The 24,364-nt window shown below is 40.6% G+C and overlaps 1 protein-coding gene across 7 annotated transcripts in view; it reads left to right on the top strand.

Moving 5' to 3' along the window:
- Positions 1–24,364, top strand: part of Magu (SPARC related modular calcium binding-like protein magu) — a 345,184-nt gene that overhangs the window by 116,312 nt on the left and 204,508 nt on the right. The window lies entirely within an intron of this gene.

Genomic DNA, 24,364 nt, shown 5'->3' with positions numbered 1-24,364 from the left:
CAATCATCACGTAAAAATTCGCGTGATTCTAATATATCACGATACAGACTTTGTTAATTTAATGAAAAAATTTATTTTTAATAAGTAAGAAGCGAAAATTAATCCTCTTTAACTCATTTTTTAAAATGTTAACTGAAAATATTAATTAAATTATCTTGCCTTCTTACTTATTAAAAATAAATTCTTTCATTAAATTAACAAAGTCTGTATCGTGATATAATCACGCAAATTTTTACGTGATGATTGTTCCTGTAAATTATTTTGTTACTCTTATCAAAAAGAAGGTGAGTAAAATAAATAAATAGATCGCAAGCACTTTCCCTCCGCTCGGTACGAGAGCATGGTATGAGTGCGGTAGCCGTCGCGCCGCAGACTTCGCGCGCCTCGCCCCTGGCTTCCTCTTGTAGCTCCGCGCTGATTAACTGATTACAATAATTAATTGCGGCGAAATTATTCATGGGATCGAAAAATTGTATTGGACATTTTTTCTTAAATTCTCCTTCTCTATCGGATGGCACTGAGCGTATGCGATACTTTTTTAACACCCTGTATATATTGTTACGTCCGCGGAACGAATTATATCGAACGCGCGCGTCGCAGCTAACGGCACTCGCGCCCACGCTCGCGCACACGGAAATAAACACTCGTGTTTAAATAAGAACACAAGAACTTTAATGAACACAAGGGAACACAGAAACAAGATATAACAATAATTATCACACGGGAAATCAAGACGCATCCGCGCAGCTAGACAGCTGGGTTACGACTCGACTGTCATTCGTCTTATGAATATTCTTCTTGACAACCAGATGTTCTTGTTAATCGGAGCCGACTCGATGATCACAGACATCAGGGACGTAACAATATATATATATATATATATATATATATATATATATATATATGTATATATATATATGAGAGAATATTTTAAAATATGTTCTTTTGCGTATAGGATGTCCAGATAAACTAAATCTCTTATCTAAATAGATTGAATCGAGTAGAAAAATCCTCCGTTTGGCGAGTTTCCAAATAATTGATAAGAAATTAATATATATATATATATATATATATATATATATATATATGAGTTGTTTGTAAGATGCAAATATATATATATATTTGCATCTTACAAACAACATATTGAATATTTTGTTTATAGAATAATAAATAAAAAAAATATTGCCAATTCTGTAGTGTTTATATACTTTGGTAAAGATTGATATTAGGGGACTCACCTCCGATGAGCTTCACCTTGACATATGTTATCAAGGTCACTGTCCTGAATAACATGCAAAAGATTTTAGTCGTCGCTCGTTGTTTATTAAAAAGTTATAAACAAAAAAAGTTTTACGAACTTCACATAATTTTCGGACACCATGTACAATAACAGACTCTCTTGTAACAGAATTCTTGTCGTGTTGAAAATTATAAACTAGTAAAGGTTTATTATTGTACGGTTTCATATAGATTTGTAACTTTCTATGCAAAGTGAAGTGTATCCCGCATCACAAACGGGTTGGGTTAGGTTATATCTTCTGAAAGTGGAGTCCCCCGCAGGGGGGCGGAACATACTGTACCTATGCATGTACTTCCTAAGATGAAGCAAAATTTAGTCTTAATGGAGGTCAAGATTATGTGAACTTTGCTTCATCTTGGAAAGTACATGCGTGGACAGTATGTTCCGCTCCCCTGCGGGGGGCTCCACTTTCAGAAGATATAACCTAACCCAACCCGTGTTTGTGATGCGGGATACACTTCACTTTGCATAGAAAGTTACAAATGTAACATTTTTCGCGCACAAATAGTTTAATAACTCATACTTTGTTGTTAAAGTGAGAAACTCGTAGAACTTTATGTTAACTGTACAACAATCTTCTTGTACTAACTCACCTTTTCTTAAATATTTTCAAAGTCATAAGAAATATCAAAACATAGAAGCCTATCATTGTTCTACTATCTGATTTCAATATAAGAAAGTTAAAATATGTAACTTTTAATGTAACAAAAGGTATGTTATTGTACATTTCTATTATAATCAATGTACTTGCTAATGAACATATATTATTGATAAATATGTATTTATTCAGCATTATTATTGTTAATGCGATACATTTTTTTCATTATTTCAAAAAATGCTTCTATTAACAAAAGGTATATTATTGTATATTTCTATTATAATCAATGTACTTGGTAAGGTCAAAGAAATTGAGATGTTTCTTAATACGTTTATTCACGTTTATAACTTTCAATGCGACAAGAGGTCTGTTATTGTACATGGTGTCCGAAAATTATGTGAAGTTCCTAAAATTTCTTTTGTTTATAACTTTTTAACAAACAACGAGCGACGACTAAAATCTTTTGCATGTTACTCAGGACAGTGATCTTCATAACATATGTTAAGGTGAAGCTCATCGGAGGTGAGTCCCCTAATATCAACCTTTACCAAAATATCTTCTAAATATGTACTTAAACAATTGATAAACCAGCTTTATGTTTTTTTATAGATTTTTATATATTTTTATAGGTGAAATGTTTAATATGAGGACATTTCCGTCAGGTATGTCGTTTGTATAATTTGAGGACAATTCCCAATGCCTTTATTCAAAAAATCTCAAAATATATAATGACTACATAATTGCTAATATTTTTTTATTTATTGCTCTATAAACAAAATTTTCAATTGCATGTTATTTATGAGTTTTTATAGTACTAATTAAATAAATACAAGTGAGATGTCCCAAAACATATGCACTTTGTGCATATATATGTAGGATTTTAGATGTAGAGTATAGAGCGATGGCCGAATCTTTTAGCAGTATAATTCTTTAATACAGTAAATTACAAAAAGATGGAATATGCGCGAATTCTCAAAGCGCGACACTCTCAATTTCCGATCTCGCTCTCTCACTCCCTTCGCACGTCTACACGCTCTCGCCTATCGCACACGATTCGACTCTCGCACATCACACGTACACGCTTCTCATCCTCGCGCAACCGCTCACGCACGCAAATCGCGTGTTACACTGATATTGGCCGATCCACTGATCGGCACTTCGCACGCGCGGCAAGGGCCCGCCAAATTCGACACCCTACACTCGGCCATTCTGAAATCAAGGTCGTTCCGACCGCTCATCGTCCTCGTCATCTTCCGACATATCTTCATAGTCGTCGTCTCGTATCCATGGCTTCATATAGTCAGCCGTCGATGAAGTCTGAGTAGGGCCTTCGCTCTGCCGACTTTACGCATAAGATAACGATGGTTACGCAAGATCCTTATAATTTCATACGGTCCAAGGTACTCGTGCGCCAGCTTAAGATGAGGACCCTGTTGCGTACGCTTAATTGCGACGAGGTCGCCCTCACGATAGCTCAAATTTCCTTTCTCTTCTTGTCGTAGATTTTCTTGTTGAATCTTCTCGATGTTTTTCTTAACCTCCATTCGCAGCCTCGCTCGGTCGTCGTCAAAAGATTTGATGGTCTCGTCTTCAAGTAACTCTCTGACATCGGGGCTATCCTTGATGCGTGGATGGACGCCCAGCAACACTCGGAAAGGTGTCATTCTGACGCTTCTCTGCACTGTCGCATTCAGGCACATTTGTACGGCGTTCAGATACCTGTACCATTCGCCTGACTTAGGGGCTGACAGCTTCGTTAATAAAGGTATAAGCGTGCGATTTACACGCTCAACCTGACCGTTTGCTCGTGGTACTCCCGTGATCGTCAGCTGATGCTCAATGTTCTCCGACTGGCAATATTCTTTGAATTCTTTCGATGTAAATGCTGCGCCTCTATCCGAAATGATTCTTCTTGGACTGCCAAACGTATACGACTGTCTTCGTAGTCGCTCAATCGCTTCTGCTGACTCGTTGATTTAGTTGCATACAGCCAGATGAACTTTGAGAACGCGTCTACAACAACAAAGATATGCGCGTAACTCTTTTTAGTCGATTGCAGGGGACCCAGATAATCGATGTGGAAAGTATCCAACGGCGCATCTCCCTTGTTAATTGGGCTTAAGAAACATTTAGCTTTTCCATGCTTTCGCTCCGCTAAAATGCACGGAACGCAATTTCGCAGGACACCTTCAACCTTAGGGCGCAAGTTAGAGATCCAATAGTCCTTTCTCATCAGTGCCTCCGTTTTAGCGATCCCGAAATGTCCCTGCTCGTGCACTCTCTTAATCATCTGCGACTGCATGGCCCTGGGGACAACCAATCTGATATCGCCGTCATCTTCCTTGTACAACACCCCGCCTCGAATCAGATAGCCCTCTGATTGACCTCGCTCGATCACATTGAGTATTTCTTTCAAGTCGCTATCCGCACTCTGCGCTCTCTTTAATCGCGCGAGTAGTCCTCTCTCACATTCGCTTACTATCAAACACGTCGGTAATGGATTTCGACTGAGCGTCGACATGCGCCATGATTTTGCCCGGCCTATGCTCTGTCACGTACTGGAATTCTAACGAAAACGCCCACCTAGCTACTCGTACGCAAAGGACCTTTTTCGACATTGTTTGTGCGAACGCCCGACAATCAGTTATAATTTTAAATTTTATTCCTAGCAAGTATGTGCGAAATCACTTAAGTGCTCTAACAATTGCCAAAACCTCCAATTCGTAACTCGGATACTTCTCTTCGGCCGGGGTTGTTTTGCCGCTCGCGTAATACACTGGATGCAATGATTGATCCTCGCTGTTTTTTTGGAGAAGTATTGCTCCAAAACCGTACATGGATGCGTCGGTATGCAACTCGGTCTCCGCGCCTATTCGAAACAAATTCAATACCGGACTCTCGCTCAATATGATCTTTAATTGTTCGAAAGCGTTCTGCTCGGCTGCACCGAATCGAAACTCCGCATCTATTTTCAACAAGTTCGACAGCGGACGCGCAATCGCACTATACTTCGGGATAAATTTACGAAAGTAGCCGCTTGAGCCTAAAAAGGACTGTACCTGTCGCGTGTTCTCGGGCTCCGGAAAGCATACAACCGCTTTAGTTTTCTGCTCCGGTGGCCGTATCGTATCATTTTCGACAACGTATCCGAGAAATTCCGTACGACGCAAAAAACAACATTTCTTCCAATTTATTGTCAGACCGGCTCGACTCGCAGTGTCTAAAACAATCTCTAAATTTTTTAATCCTTCGTCCTCATTAGCCGAAAGTACAATTAAATCGTCCATATATACTAATACAGTTTTTCGTTTCGTTAAATTTCTAAAAACCGCGTTAATAAATCGTTGAAAAACAGAAGGAGAATTACATAGGCCGAAAGGAACTCTTAAAAATTCGTATTGCCCATCAGGTACAATAAAAGATGTATATTTTACACTCGCTTCGTCCATTCGCACGTAGAAAAAACCATTCTTTAAGTCGATCGTACTAAAAATTCTTGCACCTTGCAAGCGATCTAATTGATCCTCGATGAGGGGAAGAGAATATCTATCTTTGATTATTTTTTTGTTAAGCATTCTATAGTCTACACATAGCCTGTGAGAGCCGTCCTTTTTTTTACGAAGACGACGGGACTCGCGAAGTCAGAAACGGTGTAATGTCGCTTATTTTCTCGCATTCTAAGATCCGCGTCGGATAGTCGTCGGAGTCGGGTAGGTTCGGAATTAACAAGTCAGATCTGTTCTAAGTGAATTTATTTTCGCTATTGTGTACAATGTGTGTGTGTGTATAAATATATATGTGTGTGTGTGTGTGTGTACAATGTGTGTGTACGTGTGTGTGTATGTTCGCTGTACGTAATTCTAATTAATTATTCGCGGGTGTGCGATTGCTACGTGTTCAGCCCGGTTTCCCGATAAGAATAACGCCGGTAGCCGGATAGTTTTTGCCGCGCGTCGCGTCGCGTTTTTGTGCGGTGTTATGACGCGTCGTCAGCTGAGTCGGGTCTTTAAATTGCACGCTTGTACTTTAAACGCGGTATCCAGATGATCGCGATATTATTCGTTAATAATGTGTGCTGTTTTCCGGGATGCAACTCTGCGACGCTAGCAAGCGTCAGGAGCGGTTCGCATTCCACCTCTTTATAACGCAGGAGTTGCAGGATGCAAAGATGCACGAGGAAGTGCCGATATCAATCGGCAGAGACAGCGTTTTCACTACCTTCTGACTTCTTATTGTGCTTTCTAGGATTCTCTCGCTTGCCTTCAGACTAGCTTGGACGATTGAAAGGATCTGGTCTCGATATGTCGCTGGAGGCCTGTTTTATACGTGGCTAATCACCCGCGCCGGCGTATTCGGTAATTACCCTCACCGGGCGGCGGTAAAACGATTCGGTACGGTATAGGTCCGCCCAGGGAGGCTCGGGGTGCCGGACGCGGGATCTCAACCGCCGGGATCAATCTCCGACGACAACGTAAACAATTACATTGTTTCTAATTTCTAACTGTCTAATCGTTTAAAAATGTGCGCTTTGCGCCTTTACCTTTGCCCGACCGATGTTCGGCGGCAGCTTCCGGCCGGTGTTCGCCGGGAACGATGCATTGCGAGGTGCATCGTTACAACGGATTCTTGAATTATGCCTTCCCCCTTCCATTCATCGATCTGAGTATTAACAATATCTCTCTCATATTGTGAGAGACGTCTCGCCTTTTGATAAACAGGCTCGTCATTCTTCAAAATAACAGTCATCTTAATATCTCTATATTTTGCGTCTCTCTCTCTCTCTCTCTCTCTCTCTCTCTCTCTCTCTCTCTTAGCTGGTTTGTATTTATTTACTAAGTCCGTTACAATACGTATATGTTCAGGTATCGACAACACGTCGACATCGATTGTTTTCAGGTCGCGCGCGACGTCGATCGCAAATATTTCGGGTCGCGACTCGTCGCTGACCGTTAATTCGCGAACGGGATTAATTGAGATTACGCCTCTTTTAAAACTTATTTCTATCGTATCAATAAAATCAGCGCCAATGAGTAGATCGTACGGCAGTATCCGGCGCGACTCGAATAAGTATCGGATATGTATACTCGTTAATTACGATATTCGCTTGAAATTCGCCTAAAATTCTGGCTCTAAAACCTCCTATTCCACAAAATTCTGCGTTCGACGCCCGCATCCTCGGCGATCCTATCATCGCGTATTCGCTCGCCCGTATTATCGATATGTCGCTCCCAGTATCGATCAGTGCCGTAATAACTCGACCGCCCAGCGGGATCCGTTAGCGTACGGTGCGCTATCGCACCAACCCGATAGCACACGAAAAATTGAACACAATTCCGGATAGCACACAAAGTAAATCGCGCACAATCCCGATAGCACACTAATGAGAAAGTACACGCACAGACTGCACCCCCGCCCCCCGCCCCCCGCCCCCCGCCCCCCCACCCCGTTGCAAACCATGTGGAACCTTGTGTGCTATCGGGACGTGGGCTATCGGGAATTGTGTTCAATTTTTCGTGTGCTATCGGGTTGGTGCGCTATCGCACCGTGCGCTAACGGGATCCTCCCGCCCAACGTCACCCTTTACGTATATTTCTTATAAGGCACTTGCAAAATCGACGCGACAACGGATGCGCGAGCACTTAGCTCCTAAAGTTTTTGTCGGACAGTTCGCGCTGACGTGTTCGCGTTCGCCGCAATTAAAACAGCATTTAGCGTCCGTCGGAATTTTTGCCTTTTTATCGGTCGCGGTCCTACCGCCGCCATGTCGATTCGAATTCGTCATATTATGATCGCGCAACGTTATTTTTTCAAACGCTTTTAATAAACCGTCCACGGATGAAAATCCTTGCATGCGCGCTTGGTCGTGCATCGCGATGTCTGGAACGATGTCACCCTCGATGATGTACTCCAACAATTTGTCCTTCTCGATTGGCACTCGGTTGCCCAATATGGTTTTTTCATGGAGATATTCCTGGAATGTCTCCCCCTTCCTCCACACACGGCCCTCGAACTGTCTTCGCAGGTGTAACTTGCTCTCGTGATGTCAGAACATGGCTCCTAGCTCCTCGAAAAGCCTCTCGAAGGACATCTCTATGTGTTCCGGTCTCGAATGGAACCACTCGGATGCTCTTTTCTTCAGTCGCATCCCGATTAAAATCTTCACACCATCGTCGTCCAGTCGATATGTCGCTTTTAGAAATCGGAGTTGCCTCTCCCCAGTATCAAAACCGCTCGAAGTGCCATCGAAGTCACTCAGTAAATCAGCCACCGTCGTCAAGATCGCTCGCAGTCACGTACGAGACATCTCTCCGCCGTCGGATATCGTCGTCCCCGCTGCTTCACCAGCAGGACCTCCCCCGCAGTCAGCTGTCCACGCAACAGCAAAATCTCGCGTCGCGCGAGGTCAAGCTCGCGCTCGGTAAGCTCCTTTTCCCGCCTGCAGAGCTCGATCTCTCGCCGGGATACATCCTCTCGCGCCTCATTCCGCCCATCCTCGACATCCTCGACCGATAGACTCGCCATTCTCCACCCAAGAATCCGTCGGGTCAGCCTCACGTAGCCGAAAGATGAGATCTACCTTCGTACCCGCCATGGACAGTCCACGCTCCTTCAACCTCTCTTTTAGCTCCGCAACGGTCAAGGTACTCGGTCAAGGTACTCACACAGCATCTTTCTCACAAATTATTTTCGACCACGTGTATCACTTCCGGAACGATCGAACTTTCTCGACTCGCACCGCTCGCTCTATCCCGGACAAGCCCCCAAAAAGACGTAGGATTTTAAATGTAGGGTATAGAGCGATGGCCGAATCTTTTAGCGGTATAATTCTTTAATACAGTAAATTACAAAAAGATGGAATATGCGCGAATTCTCGAAGCGCGACACTCGATTTCCGATCTCTCATTCCCTTCGCACGTCTACACGCTCTCGCCTATCGCACTCGACTCTCGCACATCACACGTACACGCTTCTCGCACAACCGCATCCTCGCACAACCGCTCACGCACGCAAATCGCGTGTTACAACGATATTGGCCGATCCACTGATCGGTACGCGCGGCAAGGGCCCGGCAAATTCGACATCCTACATATATATATATATATATACATATATCCTACACATATATATATATATATATATATATATACATATGTATATATACACTTGTTTATAGGAATTATGCTATTTAGTTTTTTATATGAAAAAATATATCAATATTTTCTTACAACTGATAAATGTATAATATATTTATCAGTTATAAAAAATATACAGGGTGAATTTTAATGGTTGTGTCAATCTTTTTATCATGCGGGAGATTACCGACCGCAATTGTAATAAATTGATCGGTACATAGATGTCAGATAATTAGATCGGCCGTATGGAAGGCCGGGATATAATGTGTACAATTAAAGCAAGTTAAAAGCTGAAATTATGTGTGTAGTATGGATTTATTTTTATTATTAAAGCTACGTATTTATTATTATTATTATTATTATTAAAGCTACGTATACATATTCGATATATTAAAGCAGTAAGAATACATATTTAAAAATTTAGTTCAAATTTAACACTTTAATGTTTCATGTAAAACTTTATTTCAAATTCCGCATTTATTTTTATGATAAATTTTTATTATTGTTTTATACGCTAAAGATTTGTAGCATTTCTTCCTTCTTGAAATAAAATTACGCAACTGTTCCATGAGAAATGCATTCTTATGAAACAATTGCGTAATTTTAATTTAAGAAGAAAGAAAATTTTTTGCTGCGTATTTTTAGCATATAAACAATAATAAAAATTTACCATAAAAATAATTGCGGAATTTGAAATAAAGTTTTACATGAAACATTAGTGTTAAATTTGAACTAAATTTTTAAATATGTATTCTTACTGCTTTAATATATCGAATATGTATACGTAGCTTTAATAATAATAATAATAATAATAACAATAATTATAATAATAACAATAATAACAACAACAACAACAACAACAACTACAATAATAATAATAATAATAATAATAAATACGTAGCTTTAATAATAAAAATAAATCCATACTACACACATAGTTTCAGCTTTTAACTTGCTTTAATTGTACACATTATATCCCGGCCTTCGATACGGCCGATCCAATTATCTGACATCTATGTACCGATCAATTTATTACAATTGCGGTTGATAATCTTCCGCATGATAAAAAGATTGACACAACCATTAAAATTCACCCTGTATGTGTAGGATTGGAAGAAAGAGTGTGGGAGTGAGAGAGAGAGAGAGAGAGAGTGTGTGTGTATGTGTGTGTGTGTGTGTGTGGGAATAATTTTTGTTGGGGTAAGTAGCGCGTGTCAGATGACAAGTGTGGCATAAATAAAGGCGGGATATAGTGTGCTTTAGAAGTGTGGTATAATAAATAAAAACGAAATGCAATGTGCTTTTGAAATGTAGGATCGAGTGTTCGGAAGAAGGGTGCAGGAACAGCGGTCAAAGCGCGTGCCGAGAGCATGAAGAGCTGAGTGAACATTCTTTTACTGTATATTCTTTTATCAAATATAACCGCTGATTAATACCTACAATTTATCTCGTACTTTATCCTACATATTATTTGGAGGCTCGTCCGGGATAAAGCCAGCCAGTTCAGGATAAAGCTGGTGTGTCATGGTAAGATGAGTTGTGCGAAAACGAGAAAAGTGACGAATATCGCGAGAAACGTAGTCGTGAGAGTCCACCGTGAGAATCAGTGACGTAAGAGGCATCAGTGAATTAACTATTTGAGAGATTCGTGAGGGACAGCATGAGTGTTAGAACGCGAGCGATTTAACATTAGGAAAGAAGAATTGAGAAAGCTGGGACTATCAATCTCTGGAAATAAAAGCGAGTTAATAATCCGTTTAAACAAAGCAGACCCTTCTGGTATCTGGACCGAGAAACTACCAAGAACAAGAGGCTGGAAATGCAAGAAGCTACTAATATGACGACAAATGAAGAAAATATCTCTCAAATACAAGCACAATTGGAAAAGTATTCCCAGGATAAACGTGTACTAGAGAAAGAATTGAATACATTAAGACGAGAGCTTGAATCATTAAGGATAGGATCACGAGTAACAGCTCGTGCATCAGGAGTGTGCATTGAAGAAGAGTCCAGTCAGACACAGTCAAAAATCAGCATAAACGCCAAGTTGTTTGATACTTTTGACGATGGGCAATTATGAAATATGGGAAAAGCAGCTGCGACTATTGAGACGGACATACCGATTAAATGGTATCCATACAAAATTATTAATTGGTATGCGAAGGGAAAAGCGCTGGAGTGGCTACACTCGAAGCCTGTGTTTCTCGAAATATCAGTGGAGGTGTTACTCTGTGAGCTCAAGAGCATGTTTAACCATCGGCCCAGCAGGATGAGACTACGCAAGGATTTTGAAGAGCGCGAAATTAGAAGAAAGGCGAAACATTCAGTGATGATGTTCATCAGAAAGTCATACTCGGAAATCGTATTCCGATTGACGAAAACAAGATTGCCGAATACATCATCGACGGTATACCCGACTGCATGATAAGAGAGCAAGCGCATGTTAGCGGTCTTAAAATTAAAGTAGCATTGCTAGAAGCATTTGAGCGGGTCATATTGAGAGAAAAAGATATCATACGACAAAATTCACCGAGGAAAAGGCGCGGGCAGACAAGGGCGATGGAAAGAGTGAGCAGAAAACATCGAAAGGCGAGAAGAACTGCTTCAATTACAACTAATCATCTTAGCAAAAACTGTCCGACGAAAGAAAGCGGTCCTAAGTGTTTCAAGTGTGGCGAGCGGGGTCATATTGCGGCGAAATGTAAAAAAGAAGCAGAGGTAAAAAATACTTATGTTGCGACGAAAATAATTCAAACAAAATGTAAAAAGGTTGCGATTAATGGTTGTAAAATTATCGCTTTAATGGATACGGGAAGTGATTTATGTCTTATGCGCGCGGATCAATACATTGAGTTAGGATGGCTATGATTAGAGAATAAAGAAACGCGATTTCGTATCGTGGGATTGAACGAAAACGCTAGGAGAATTTTGTGCGGAATTAACAGTCGACGGACGTTCTTATCCTATTCTGATTCGAGTTGTGTCTAACGATACGATAACTTATAAATTTCTTATTGGCATCGATTTTTTAAATACTGTTAAATTACGTGTAAAAACGGGAATGTATCGATTAATCCTCTAGGAGAGATAATCAATAATAAACATGAAGACTTGAAATATTTCAAATAAATTTAGAATGCAAGAAAACCGACGAAGTGGACATGACTCACATTAAGGATGACAAACATCGCTTAGCTCTTGAGAATGCTGTGCGTAACTACCATCCTCTTAAAGTTAAAGAAATGAATATTAAGATGTCTATAGTTTTAAAAGATGAGGAACCAAAGCGTATCAAAGACGATTATCGCCGTTAGAGAAGGAAAAAGTAAACAACGAAGATATCAGCGCGTGGATTTGAGATGGTTGCACAACCTTCTCTCTTTGATTATGCGAGTCCATAGAAATAGACTGCGCATCCTTGTACACGCACCGGCAGGAATGGTGTCCCGGTATGTATGTGTGGACGGTCGACGTCACACGCGAAGCGCGCACGTATGTGAGCCAAGAATTTATTCTTCATTAAATTTTATCTTTTTATATAATTTAATTATTTAATTTAATAGAATGAACCTTTAGTGCGGTTAAGCCGCATTTCTTAAAGAAAGAAAAGAACAGTATGTATACAGGGTGGGCCATTTTAATCTATGCACCCAAATTTCTTTGTACCTAAGACAAATACGGAAAAATGATTCAGACAAAAGTTTTATGGTTTCGAGGGGGCCATAAGATGGTATCATTGGTTTGACCTTGAAGAGTTATTTAAAGGTCACATGAAGGTCACCTTTAATTTCTTAAATGGAACCTACTATTTGTCATTGCACATTCTTGTAGCTTATCTCGAGAGCTTTCCAAAACACTATAATTAAGTACTTTTTTGTTAAGTACTTTTTGAGTTATGAGGCTTGAAATAATTTCTTAATTTTACATAAACCGTAAAATATCTTGTAAAATATTCATTTTTCGATTATCTTACCTTAATACTTTTATGTACAAAATAATGAGAGGAATCAATTGGTGTAAAGAAAACACAGTTGTTTTTAAGAAAAAATATGTAATTTGCAATTAACAATTCCATATTTTTTCTTAAAAACAACTATGTGTTTTCTTTACACCAATTGATTCCTCTCATTATTTTGTACATAAAAGTATTAAGGTAAGATAATCGAAAAATGAATATTTTACAAGATATTTTACGGTTTATGTAAAATTAAGAAATTATTTCAAGCCTCATAACTCAAAAAGTACTTAACAAAAAAGTACTTAATTATAGTGTTTTGGAAAGCTCTCGAGATAAGCTACAAGAATATGCAATGACAAATAGTAGGTTCCATTTAAGAAATTAAAGGTGACCTTCATGTGACCTTCAAATAACTCTTCAAGGTCAAACCAATGATACCATCTTATGGCACCCTCGAAACCATAAAACTTTTGTCTGAATCATTTTTCCGTATCTGTCTTAGGTACAAAGAAATTTGGGTGCATAGATTAAAATGGCCCACCCTGTATATCGATACTAGAGCGCACGAGACACGTATAGAAACAGCGCGGTGTCCCGCGCGGTATATAGTTGTCTCGCTTGCACTCTCTCGTTCGAGCGTCGAGTGAAAGAGACGACTATCGGACACCTCTAACTCAGTATCACGTCTTGTAATGCTTTCTCTCTCGCTCTTGTGCCGTGCGCGAAGGACGCAACATCGGAATGTCCCCCACTACTCTACCCCCACTTTCTCTTCGTTGCCCGACCCACGTACAGTAAGCGACAACGATTCTTTCCTAGGCGGGGCAAGGGGAGCGTAGAACTGGTCAATCAGCCGGCAGCGCGGCAGTGACCAGTTCTACACTCCCCTTGCCCCGCCTAGGAAAGAATCGTTGTCGCTTACTGTACATGCACGCTTCGCTTGTGTGAGACTCACACTGTGAGTATGACGTCAGTGAACGTCACATAAGCATACCGGGACACCATTCCTGCCGGTGCGTGTACAAAAGACTGTCTTAAATATTAGAAAGAGAGAGCGATAGCGGTTGGATTTCTTTCTCTCTCGCACAATTGAAGGAGAGGGGATATCACGGCTGGAGAAGAATAAACAGAAAAGCGCATTTCGTAGCTTATCTGTTTATTCTTCTCCAGCCGTGATATCCCCTCTCCTTCAATTGTGCGAGAGAGAAAGAGATCCAACCGCTATCGCTCTCTTTTTCTAATGTTAAGACAGTCTTTTGGATAGGAATGCGCAGTCTATTTCTATAAATCTATGTGCGAGTCCCGTAGTTTTGGTAACAGAGAAGGATGGAAGCACGATTGTGTGTCGATTATCGACAATTTAATAAAAAAATTGTACGCGATACCCATTCCCACTCATAGAAGACCAATTTGATCTTTTACAAAACGCCAGATATTTTAGTATATTAGATTTGAGAAACGGTTTTTTTCATGTTTCGGTAGATAGGGAGAGTTAAAAATATACAGTTTTTATAGTTCCTGATGGACATTATGAATTTCTAAAAGTGCCCTTTGGTCTTTGCAACTCACAATCAATTTTTCAACGATTTATAAATGCAACTTTTAAAGATGCAATATAAAATAGTGCTAATTTATTTAGATGATTTGATAATCCCTTCCGCAGACAGAGCTACAGGAGTAAAAAATTTGGAAATTGTGTTAAAAATCGCGAGCGAAGCAGGACTAATAATAAATTGGAAGAAGTGTTGCTTTTTATAGAGCAGAGTAGAATTTCTCGGCTATGATGGAAAATGGTCGAGTATATTCATCCACATATAATCAAAGCAGTACATAAATTCCCAGAGCTAACTAATGTAAAGCAAATGCAGAAATTTCCTCGGTCTGAGCGGTTACTTTAGAAAATTTATACCGAAGTATTCAATCATAGCGCGTCCCTTGATTAATTTGCTGAAATCAAATGCGAAATTTCAATTTGGAGAAGAGGAGAAACAGGCGTTTAATTGTTTGAAAGAAATTTTGTGCGACCGTGTTGCGTCTATATAAATTAGGTGCGGAAACAGAATTACATACCGATGCGTCGATTGATGGATACGGTATGATTCTAGTACAAAAAGATAATAAGTTACAATCTATTTATTATTCAAGCGGCAAAACATCCCCTGCATGACGTTATACAAGTTATGAATTAGAAGTACTTTCTATTGTTAAAACATTAATAAAGTTCCGTGTCTATTTACTATATGTATAGGAATATCGTTTAAAACAAATTGTCGCGCATTTACATTAACTATGCATAAAAAAGATTTGTGTGTACGTATAACCCGGTGGGTATTACTTTTAGAGGAATATAATCATACCATTGAGCATAGGCTTGGAAAAAACATGGTACACGTGGATGCATTGAGTCGCAATCCTTTTTCAGTCTGTATGATTGTAGACGAATGTGATGTAACTGTAAAATTTAGACGAGCATAACAAGATGATGATGATGTAAAGAAAATGTTCAACGTGGTAAAAAAGGAAAATAATGATGATTATGTGATAAAAAATGACTTTTTAAAAAACATAATGGAGACGTTTTGTTAATAGTACCAAAAGCAATGCGCACGCAAGTCGTTAAACAAACACACGATAGAGGACATTTCGCAGTTGCGAAAATAGAAGCGTTATTATTAAGAGACTATTGGATGCCGAATATAAAAGCGAAAATTGAAAAAGTAGTAAAAAATTGTGTGGCTTGCATTTTAGCTGAAAAGAAAACAAGGCAAACAAGAAGGATATTTTAATGTGATTGAAAAGGGTGAATTACCGTTGGATATGTATCATATTGATTATATGGGACTGTCTTCTACGAAAAGAAATTATAAATATATCTTTACTGTAGTAGATACGTTCACTAAATTTGTATGGCTATATGCCACTAAGACTACAAATGCGACCGAAGTTATCAGTAAGCTCAGGAAACAATCAATTATTTTGGAAATCCACGACGAATAATCTCCGATGCGGCTTTTACATCTAAAGAATTTATCGATTATTGTGTGTGCGGTAGAAAATATAATTCATATTAATTCGTATTAACTACAACCGGAGTTCCCCGTGCGAATGGACAAATAAAGCGCGTGAATCGAGTTTTGATACCGTTACTAAGCTACCGTAACTAAGCTTTCAGATCCTAAGCGTGAGAAATGGTTTAAATTTATTTTTTGATTCGGTTCAATTATATTTAAATTCTACATTACATAGAGGTATCAATACGACACCATCTCATTTATTATTTAGAACTCATGTGCGTATGAGAAAAGATACTCAAATCCGAGAATTGTTAGAAAAAGACTGGATTTTCAAAACAGCCGTAATGACTTACGTAGACAAGCGAAAGAATGTATTGGGAAAGTCCAGTGAAAACCGAGCGACTTTTGATAAAAAACGAAAAATGACTGAAATATAAAGAAAATGATTTAGTAGCAATAAAGCGTACACATCTAGGCCCTGATTTAAAACTAGCAAATAAGTATGTTGATCCATACAGTATATCGAGAGTATTACGCAATCGATCATTGTCGATATGTTGTGCACAAGATGGGTGAGCATGAAGTATCACTAAGAAAATCTACATCCGTAGACTATATGAAACCATGGATAGATTATGCGAGCGATGACTCGGAGTCTGAAAATGAGAACGAAAACGTTCGAGGACATGTAAAATGTAGGATTGAGAGAGAGAGAGAGAGAGAGAGAGAGAGAGAGAGAGAATGTGAGAACGATTTTCGCGTGATGAGTGACGTGTGTCAGATGACAAGTGTGGCATAAATAATGGCGGGATGCAGTGTGCCTTTAGAAGTGTGGTATAATAAATAAAGACGAAATGCAGTGTGCCTTTGGAATGTAGGATAGAGTGTTTGGAAGAAGAATGCATGAGCAGTGTGCGGTCAGAGCGCGTGCTGAGAACATGAAGAGCATGAGTGAACATTCTTTTACTGTATGTTCTTTTGTAACGAGCGGTTTTTTGTATACCGCGGAATCTTAATCGTATGGATAGCCGTCGGATCCAGGTGGCGGAGATGAAATAATCTGATCACGTATATGTGTGTGTGTGTAACAAAGGTGTTAGTGTGATGTACAATTGCGTATGTGTGATGTACAATTGTGAGTGTGCGTGTTTGTGTGATACAGTGTATGTGTGTGTGTGTGTGTACGTGTGTGTATATATATATATATATATATATATATCATACGGGAGATTACCGATCGCAATTTTAATAAATTGATTGATACATAGATGTCAGTTAATTGAATCGACTGTATCGAAGGCCGAAATATAATGTGTACAATTGAAGCAAGTTAAAAGCTGAAATTATGTAGTGTGGATTTATTATTATTATTAAAGCTACGCATTTATTATTATTATTATTATTATTATTATTATTATTATTATTATTATTATTATTATTAAATATATATGTTATTATATTTATTATTATTATTATTATTATTATTTTACTGTGATCAAATTAGGGATTTATTATTATACATATTCGATATATTAAAGCGGAAGAAATACATATTTAAAAATTCAATTCAAATTTAACACTTTAACGTTTTATGTAAAACTTTATTTCAAATTCCGCATTTATTTTTATGATAAATTTTTATTGTTTTATATGCTAAAAATATGGAGCAAAAAATTTTCTTCCTTCTTAAAATAAAATTACGCAATTGTTTCATAAGAATGTATTTCTTGTGGAACAATTGCGTGATTTTATTTCAAGAAGGCAGAAATACTACATACCTTTAGCGTCTAACAATATTAAAAATTTTTATCATAAAAATAAATGCGGAATTTGAAATAAAGTTTTACATAAAACGTTAAAGTGTTAAATTTGAACTGAATTTTTAAATATGTATTCTTACTGCTTTAATATATTATATATGTATACGTAGCTTTAATAATAATAATAATAATAATAATAATAATAATAATAATAATAATAATAATAATAATAATAATAATAAATATAATAATATATATATTTAATAATAATAATAATAATAATAATAATAATAATAATAATAATAATAATAATAATAATAATAATAAATATAATAATATATATATTTAATAATAATAATAATAATAATAATAATAATAATAATAATAATAATAATAAATGCGTAGCTTTAACAATAATAATAAATCCATACTATATAATTTCAGCTTTTAACTTGCTTTAATTGTACACATTATATTTCGGCCTTCGATACGGTCGATCCAATTAACTGACATCTATGTATCGATCAATTTGTTAAAATTGCGATCGGTAATCTCCCGCATGATAAAAAGATTGACACAACCATTAAAACTCACCCTGTATATATATATATATATATATATATATATATATATATATATCTATTTGCGCGCGTCGGCTGATCGATACTGGCGATCTATGCGGGCCGAGAAATTACGGAAAGCCGGCGCGAAATAATCGCCGTTTATAACTCGCGTATTCGCTCTTTATTTCTGCGTCCGCGTTATTAAGTTCGGCCGTGGACGTGTCACGGATCTTGTACAAATAGCCGTTTGCACAATGCTCGTTAACGGTACGAATATAAATTAAAATAATACGTGCCAGATGCGCTCGCACGATTCTCGGCACGGACGTTCGCGTTTTTGTGACTCGGCGGCCGTGTTTTTGCCGTGTTTCTTGCCGTGGTGTTTACGGCTCAGCTGATCGGCGCTTTAAAGCCCGGCGGTGCGGTTATTTAATTTCTAATTATCTTTCCCCGATGGATGTAGAGTTTCGGAAGGCGTCGCGACGCTAGCAAGCGTCGGAGGCGGCTCAAATTCCATCCCGGGATAGGCGCGACGCCTGATATTCGGATCTCGGTTCGAAGGCGATCTCGAAGCACCGATATCAATCGGTTGAGGCAGCGTTCTCACTACCTTCTGGCTTAGATTTCGCAAGGATTTCTCTATTCGCTTTGCTGGCCTTCTGACTAGCTCGGCTTGCTGAGAAGGATCGGAAGGATCTGTCTTTCTATGCCGCCGAGAGCCCGTTTTATACCCGGTTAATTACCCGCGCGCCGGCGTGTTCGGTAATTACTCCCACCGAGCGGCGGTAAAATATCGGAGCGGTTCGGGTCCGCCCGGGGGAGTTCGGGGTGCCGAGCGCGGATTCTCCACTGTCGGCTCCCGACGGCAGTGTCGCGATAATTGATCATCGCTTTTCCTACCCGGATGTTTCCTATTTATTAAAAATGGGCGCACAGCGCCTCTGCCTTTGCCCGACCGGTGATCGTCGGGCGGCAGCTTCCGGCCGGTGTTCGCCAGGAACGATGCATTTCGGGGTGCATCGTTACACTTAATATAACCGCTGATTAACAATTTATCTCGTACTTTATCCCACATACATATGTATAATATGAAAAGCTGTAAGGGGAAAATATTTAACGCTGTCGCACGCAGAATGAGATATCGAGAAGCGAGCAGCATCATCCGTTTTTCATTACCAGTTTAATAGGAAGGAGACAGAAAACTGTATTCTGTCCTCTTTTACTATCCGAAGCTAGCCTAAGCACCGAGCTCACACGCTTACGCTCACATGTCCGTTACCCCCTTCACTACGTGTTGCATGTTGCTTGCGGATTTGGCAACACAGCTCCAATGTCACCAAGGTTCTTGACCAACTTATCTTTGATTAATCGCAAGATTTCGGCATACGACGACTCCTCTTTGAGCTTAATTGTCACCGCATCAAGTTTTCCTTTCCGCAGCCTGATGGAGGCTTTATCTCTTTCCGATTTACTCCTGTCCCTTCTTCGTCTGTTGCCAACCTCGTGCCACTCCTAGTTTAAGGCGCTGTTAGCACTGTTTATTGGGGTAGAAGTGGTCACGTCCCGTGCTGGAGTCGCCACAGTTCTCTCCGTCTTGGGATCTGCGACCTTCCACATCAAGCCGTCAAATGGTTGCATCCGTCCGCTGTTTGCTAGGCTGGGCATCCGCCGTCGAAGAGATCTCTAAGGGCTCTCTTTTCGGTCTTGGTGTCCTTGTGAAGCTCCTCGGTCTGCGTGCTCCGTTCGCATCTTGTCACCGTTTGAACGTCTCCTCTTCATCTCGTAATATAATCGATGAATCCATACTAGCAACGATATCCCAAGAGAACTTTTTCTTTTACAAGGGGGAAAATGCGCCTTATGCACATCCCGCCGACCGAAACTAGCGGGGTAGTGCGGGGCTCTCCTGGCCGCTATGCTGCGGTCCAGACATATTCACTAAAAAGCCCCTTTCGTCTCCTACTCGCCCAATTGTCGACCCCCAGAGAACCGCGCCCCAGAGAACTTTTTTTTTTAACGTGGGGAAATATGTTAATTTTCCCCCGAAGGCGGGGGGTTATGTTGGACTCCAGGAGAACTGACTTCTCGACTACCAATTAAAACCCCATGGTGATCTATCTCGCGCGCATGTGGGAGGGGCCATGGGTTCGCCGAAGTATTCTACCGCGACCCCTCTCCACGTGTAACGGCCCCTCTCCCCTGGTAGGGAAAGGAACTACATCTCTGGCTTTAATTGTATAGCTACACCTGACATGTTTGTGGGCGGTGGACAGGTCCACAGCCGTCCACCGCCGCCTATACTCGAAACCGCGATCGTTGGTGCCTCAGTGCCACCGCACTAATGCACCCGCAGCACCCCTATGGAAGGGAAGATGCTCCTTATAGTAGTTAAGCATACGGAATCGACAGCTGAGTCTTCTTCCCGATCCCGCTCCGTGGCCTCCTTCTATGACATGACATTTTCACAGAAGAAGGTTATCGCTTTCCAGATTCTCTTGCTGCCAACCACGGTTTCCACAACTGTCGGCAGTGAGAGGTCGCCTTCCACTTCTTGTACCAAAACAAGGCGCTAGGCATATCCCACGCTGGACATTCTTCCGACGTGTGCTGCGCCGTGTCTTAGTCCGCCTCACAATGATGGCACCTTGTCGTCCGCTTACGCCCTGCCTTATGGTGCAAGTACCGAAGCAGCCATGCCCGGATCCTAAGAGAACTAACTTAACCCTAACCTAACCCGTATCTGAGATATGTATGCAATATCCTTCATTTAATACATTTTCTTCTTCTTCTTTTTCTTGAAATAGGCTTAGAGCCTGTCTTTTCGATTAATTCACCTCCTGTGATCCGGATGTCCAACTGTCTAGCCATCTTTTTGGGGGGTCTTCCTGGGGATCTTCTGGTGCTCGATTTCTCATCTCTTGCGATTCTCGCCAGTCTTTCCTCTCTCATTCTAGATATGTGGTCGTTCCACTCTCGTCTCCTCTGCCTTACCCAACGGACAATATCTCGTACATCGCAGGCTTCTCTGATCGCCATGTTGGATATTCTGTCCCTGAGTGTGTGTCCTGTGATGAGTAGCCTTCACTTGGACACAGTACAATTGGACACGTTGCAAATGGACATGTTACAATTAGACACAAAACTTTGCACACGGTTCAATTGGGCACCGTTCAGTTGCGCACCGTTTAAGTTCACACCGTTCATTTGGATACAGAAATATACGCACTGTTTATTTGCACACCGTTTAGTTGCACACCGTTCATTTGGACACAGAAATATACGCACTGTTTATTTGCACACCGTTTAGTTGCACACCGTTCATTTGGACACAGAAATATACGCACTGTTTATTTGCACACCGTTCGTTTGCACACCGTTCGTTTGCGCACCGTTCAATTACGCACCGTTCGTTTGCACATCGTTCAGTTGCGCACCGTTCGTTTGCACACCGCTCAGTTGCACACCGCTCAGTTGCACACCGCTCAGTTGCACACCGCTCAGTTGCACACCGCTCAGTTGCACACCGCTAAGTTGCACACCGTTTTAATAATTTAAATTTATATAGAATTTAATACAATTAAAAAATATCACAAATGTACACACACACACACACACACACACGCTGGGGGTACAGGGGGGGGGCCTTCGGTCCCCCCTCCCGCAACCAGCCCGCCGGTAGGCAAGGTGGATCTCGCTTTATAACTTACAGCATATATTCATGATTGAACTCTTCGCAATGCGTCCCCTACTGACGGAGTGGTTGCGGGAGGGGGGCCGAAGGCCTCTAACATATCAAAGCAAATGGTGTGCAACTGAACGGTGTGCAAACGAACGGTGCGCAACTGAACGGTGTGCAAACGAACGGTGTGCAAATAAACAGTGCGTATATTTCTGTGTCCAAATGAACGGTGTGAACTTAAACGGTGCGCAACTGAACGGTGCCCAATTGAACCGTGTGCAAAGTTTTGTGTCTAATTGTAACGTGTCCATTTGCAACGTGTCCAATTGTACTGTGTCCAAGTGCACCGTCCCCTCCTGTGATGACTCGGAGAGTTCACATCTCTGTTGTGCGGATCATGCTCTTGGTTTTTTTGGTGTCTGCTCTGGTCTCCGCTGCATACGTCATAATTAGTCTAATACAAATTTTATAGATCCTGATCTTGGCTTCTCTCTTCATATATTTGTTTCGCCAGATGATTTCTTTTAGGTATCCAGATATTCTTGTCGCTTTGCTGGTTTGGCCCTGTATCTTCTTTTTCCTATCCTGGCTGGAGGATATTTTGATGCCCAGGTATTTGAGGGACATGACCTGTTCGATGATTTCATTGCTTACTAGCTTGCATCTTATGGGTTCTTTTGCGATAACGAGGGATTTGGTTTTCGGTACTGAAATCATCGTGTTGCTGTCATAAAATTGGTGTAGCAGTCTTTGAAGTTCGTCCTCATTTTCAGAGATTAACACCACGTCATAGCACAATATGGTCGTTTCTCCTTTATGTGTTCTGAATCCGCGGCCCGCACTTCTCGTGTCAGCTGTTATCTTGTCCATTACGAGGTTAAAGAGCTGTGGGCTGAGGGAATCGCCCTGTCTTATTCCTGTTGCGATTGGGACTTTTTCTGTTAGGCTGTTGTTGACGCGGATCTGCGTTGTGGTGTTGGAGTTCAGGGCTTCGACGACTTGTATCACTTTCTCAGGCATGCCCTTCTCTTTCAGGATATTTGTGACGTCGCTGAGCCTAACTCGGTCAAAAGCCTTGGTCAGGTCGACAAAGGCGACATAAAGGCAAGTTTGCCGAATTCGATGGCTTTCTCGGCTATCTGACGCACTATGAATATGGCATCCGTTGTGGATCTGTTCTTTTTAAATCTTTGCTGCTTTTCGCTCCCTGGAATCCGCTCTGAGATTTCATTCGCCAGTATTCGTGTGAAAAGTTTCATCGTCGCACTAAGGAGAGTCATTCCACGGTAATTTTCCGGCATCTTCTTGTCTCCTTTTTTGAAAATCGGGATGGTAATGTTCCTCCGTCCAGTTCGATGGAACGATCTTGTCGGTGAGGACTTTCTGGAATAGCTTGGCGAATTCCGAGTGGAGGTTTTTTTCTCCATATTTTATCATCTCGTTGTATATCTCAGGCGCCTTTCTGTTCTTCAACGTCTTAGCGAGGGATAGCACAAGCTCAACATCTATTTGTGTACTCATCGTGGCTCGGTTTTGAAATGCACGGTTTTAAGAGGCCATTGGTAGGTGGTCTTTCTTCCCGGAACAGCTGTTTGAAGTAGTTCATCCATTTTTCTTTAGAGATTTACTGTGACTGAATAAACTCATTTACTTCCTGCTTCCTGTGTCGTAGCATTCCCCACACCTTCTTTTGAGCCCCGTATAGGTCGTACTCCATGTCAGCAGAAAAGGTCGTCTAGTATTCTTCCTCGATTCTCCTCATTTCCGTTTTAACGAGGTTTCTTACGTTTTTGTATCTCTGCCGTTCTTTGGAGGTCCTGTTATTGAGGTATTTGAGGTATACCTTCCTCTTCTCTTTTGCCAGTTACTTTGCTTCCGTCGTGAACCACGGTTTGTGCTGTGTATTGGCATTCTTATTTACTTTCCTTCTTCCCAATGCCTCTTCTGCTATCGCAGTTATGTTGACATTTAATACATGTTTTTACTATACAGGGTGTCATGAAAGTGATCATAATTTTAAAAAATTAAGGTAGATTGGCTCAAAGTTAGAAGAAAAGTCTTGTACAGTTATGCAATATTCGCAATAATTAACGAGAAATAAATTAAAGAAAATCGGCCAATGCGCGTGGCTAGAAGTGCGTGGCGGTGAAGGCGGTCTCACTGTAACATAATGGCGGCGCGCGGCGAAACTGTGATTGGGGAGGGGAGGAGCGATGAGTGTGTAGGCGCGCGGCGAAGGCTCTTCCCCTCTCCAATCACTGCTTCGCCGCGCGCCGCTATTATATTACAATGAGACCGCCTTCACCGCCACGCACTTCTAGCCACACTCATTGGCCGATTTTCTTTAATTTATTTTTCG

Source organism: Camponotus vicinus, unplaced genomic scaffold, assembly GCF_025532165.1.
Source record: "Camponotus vicinus isolate PSW18456_S1 unplaced genomic scaffold, iyCamVici1.0 SCAF_2, whole genome shotgun sequence".
NCBI classification, from domain to species: domain Eukaryota; kingdom Metazoa; phylum Arthropoda; class Insecta; order Hymenoptera; family Formicidae; genus Camponotus; species Camponotus vicinus.
Note: the sequence above shows the minus strand (reverse complement) of the source record. Positions and strands in the feature narration are given on the sequence as shown.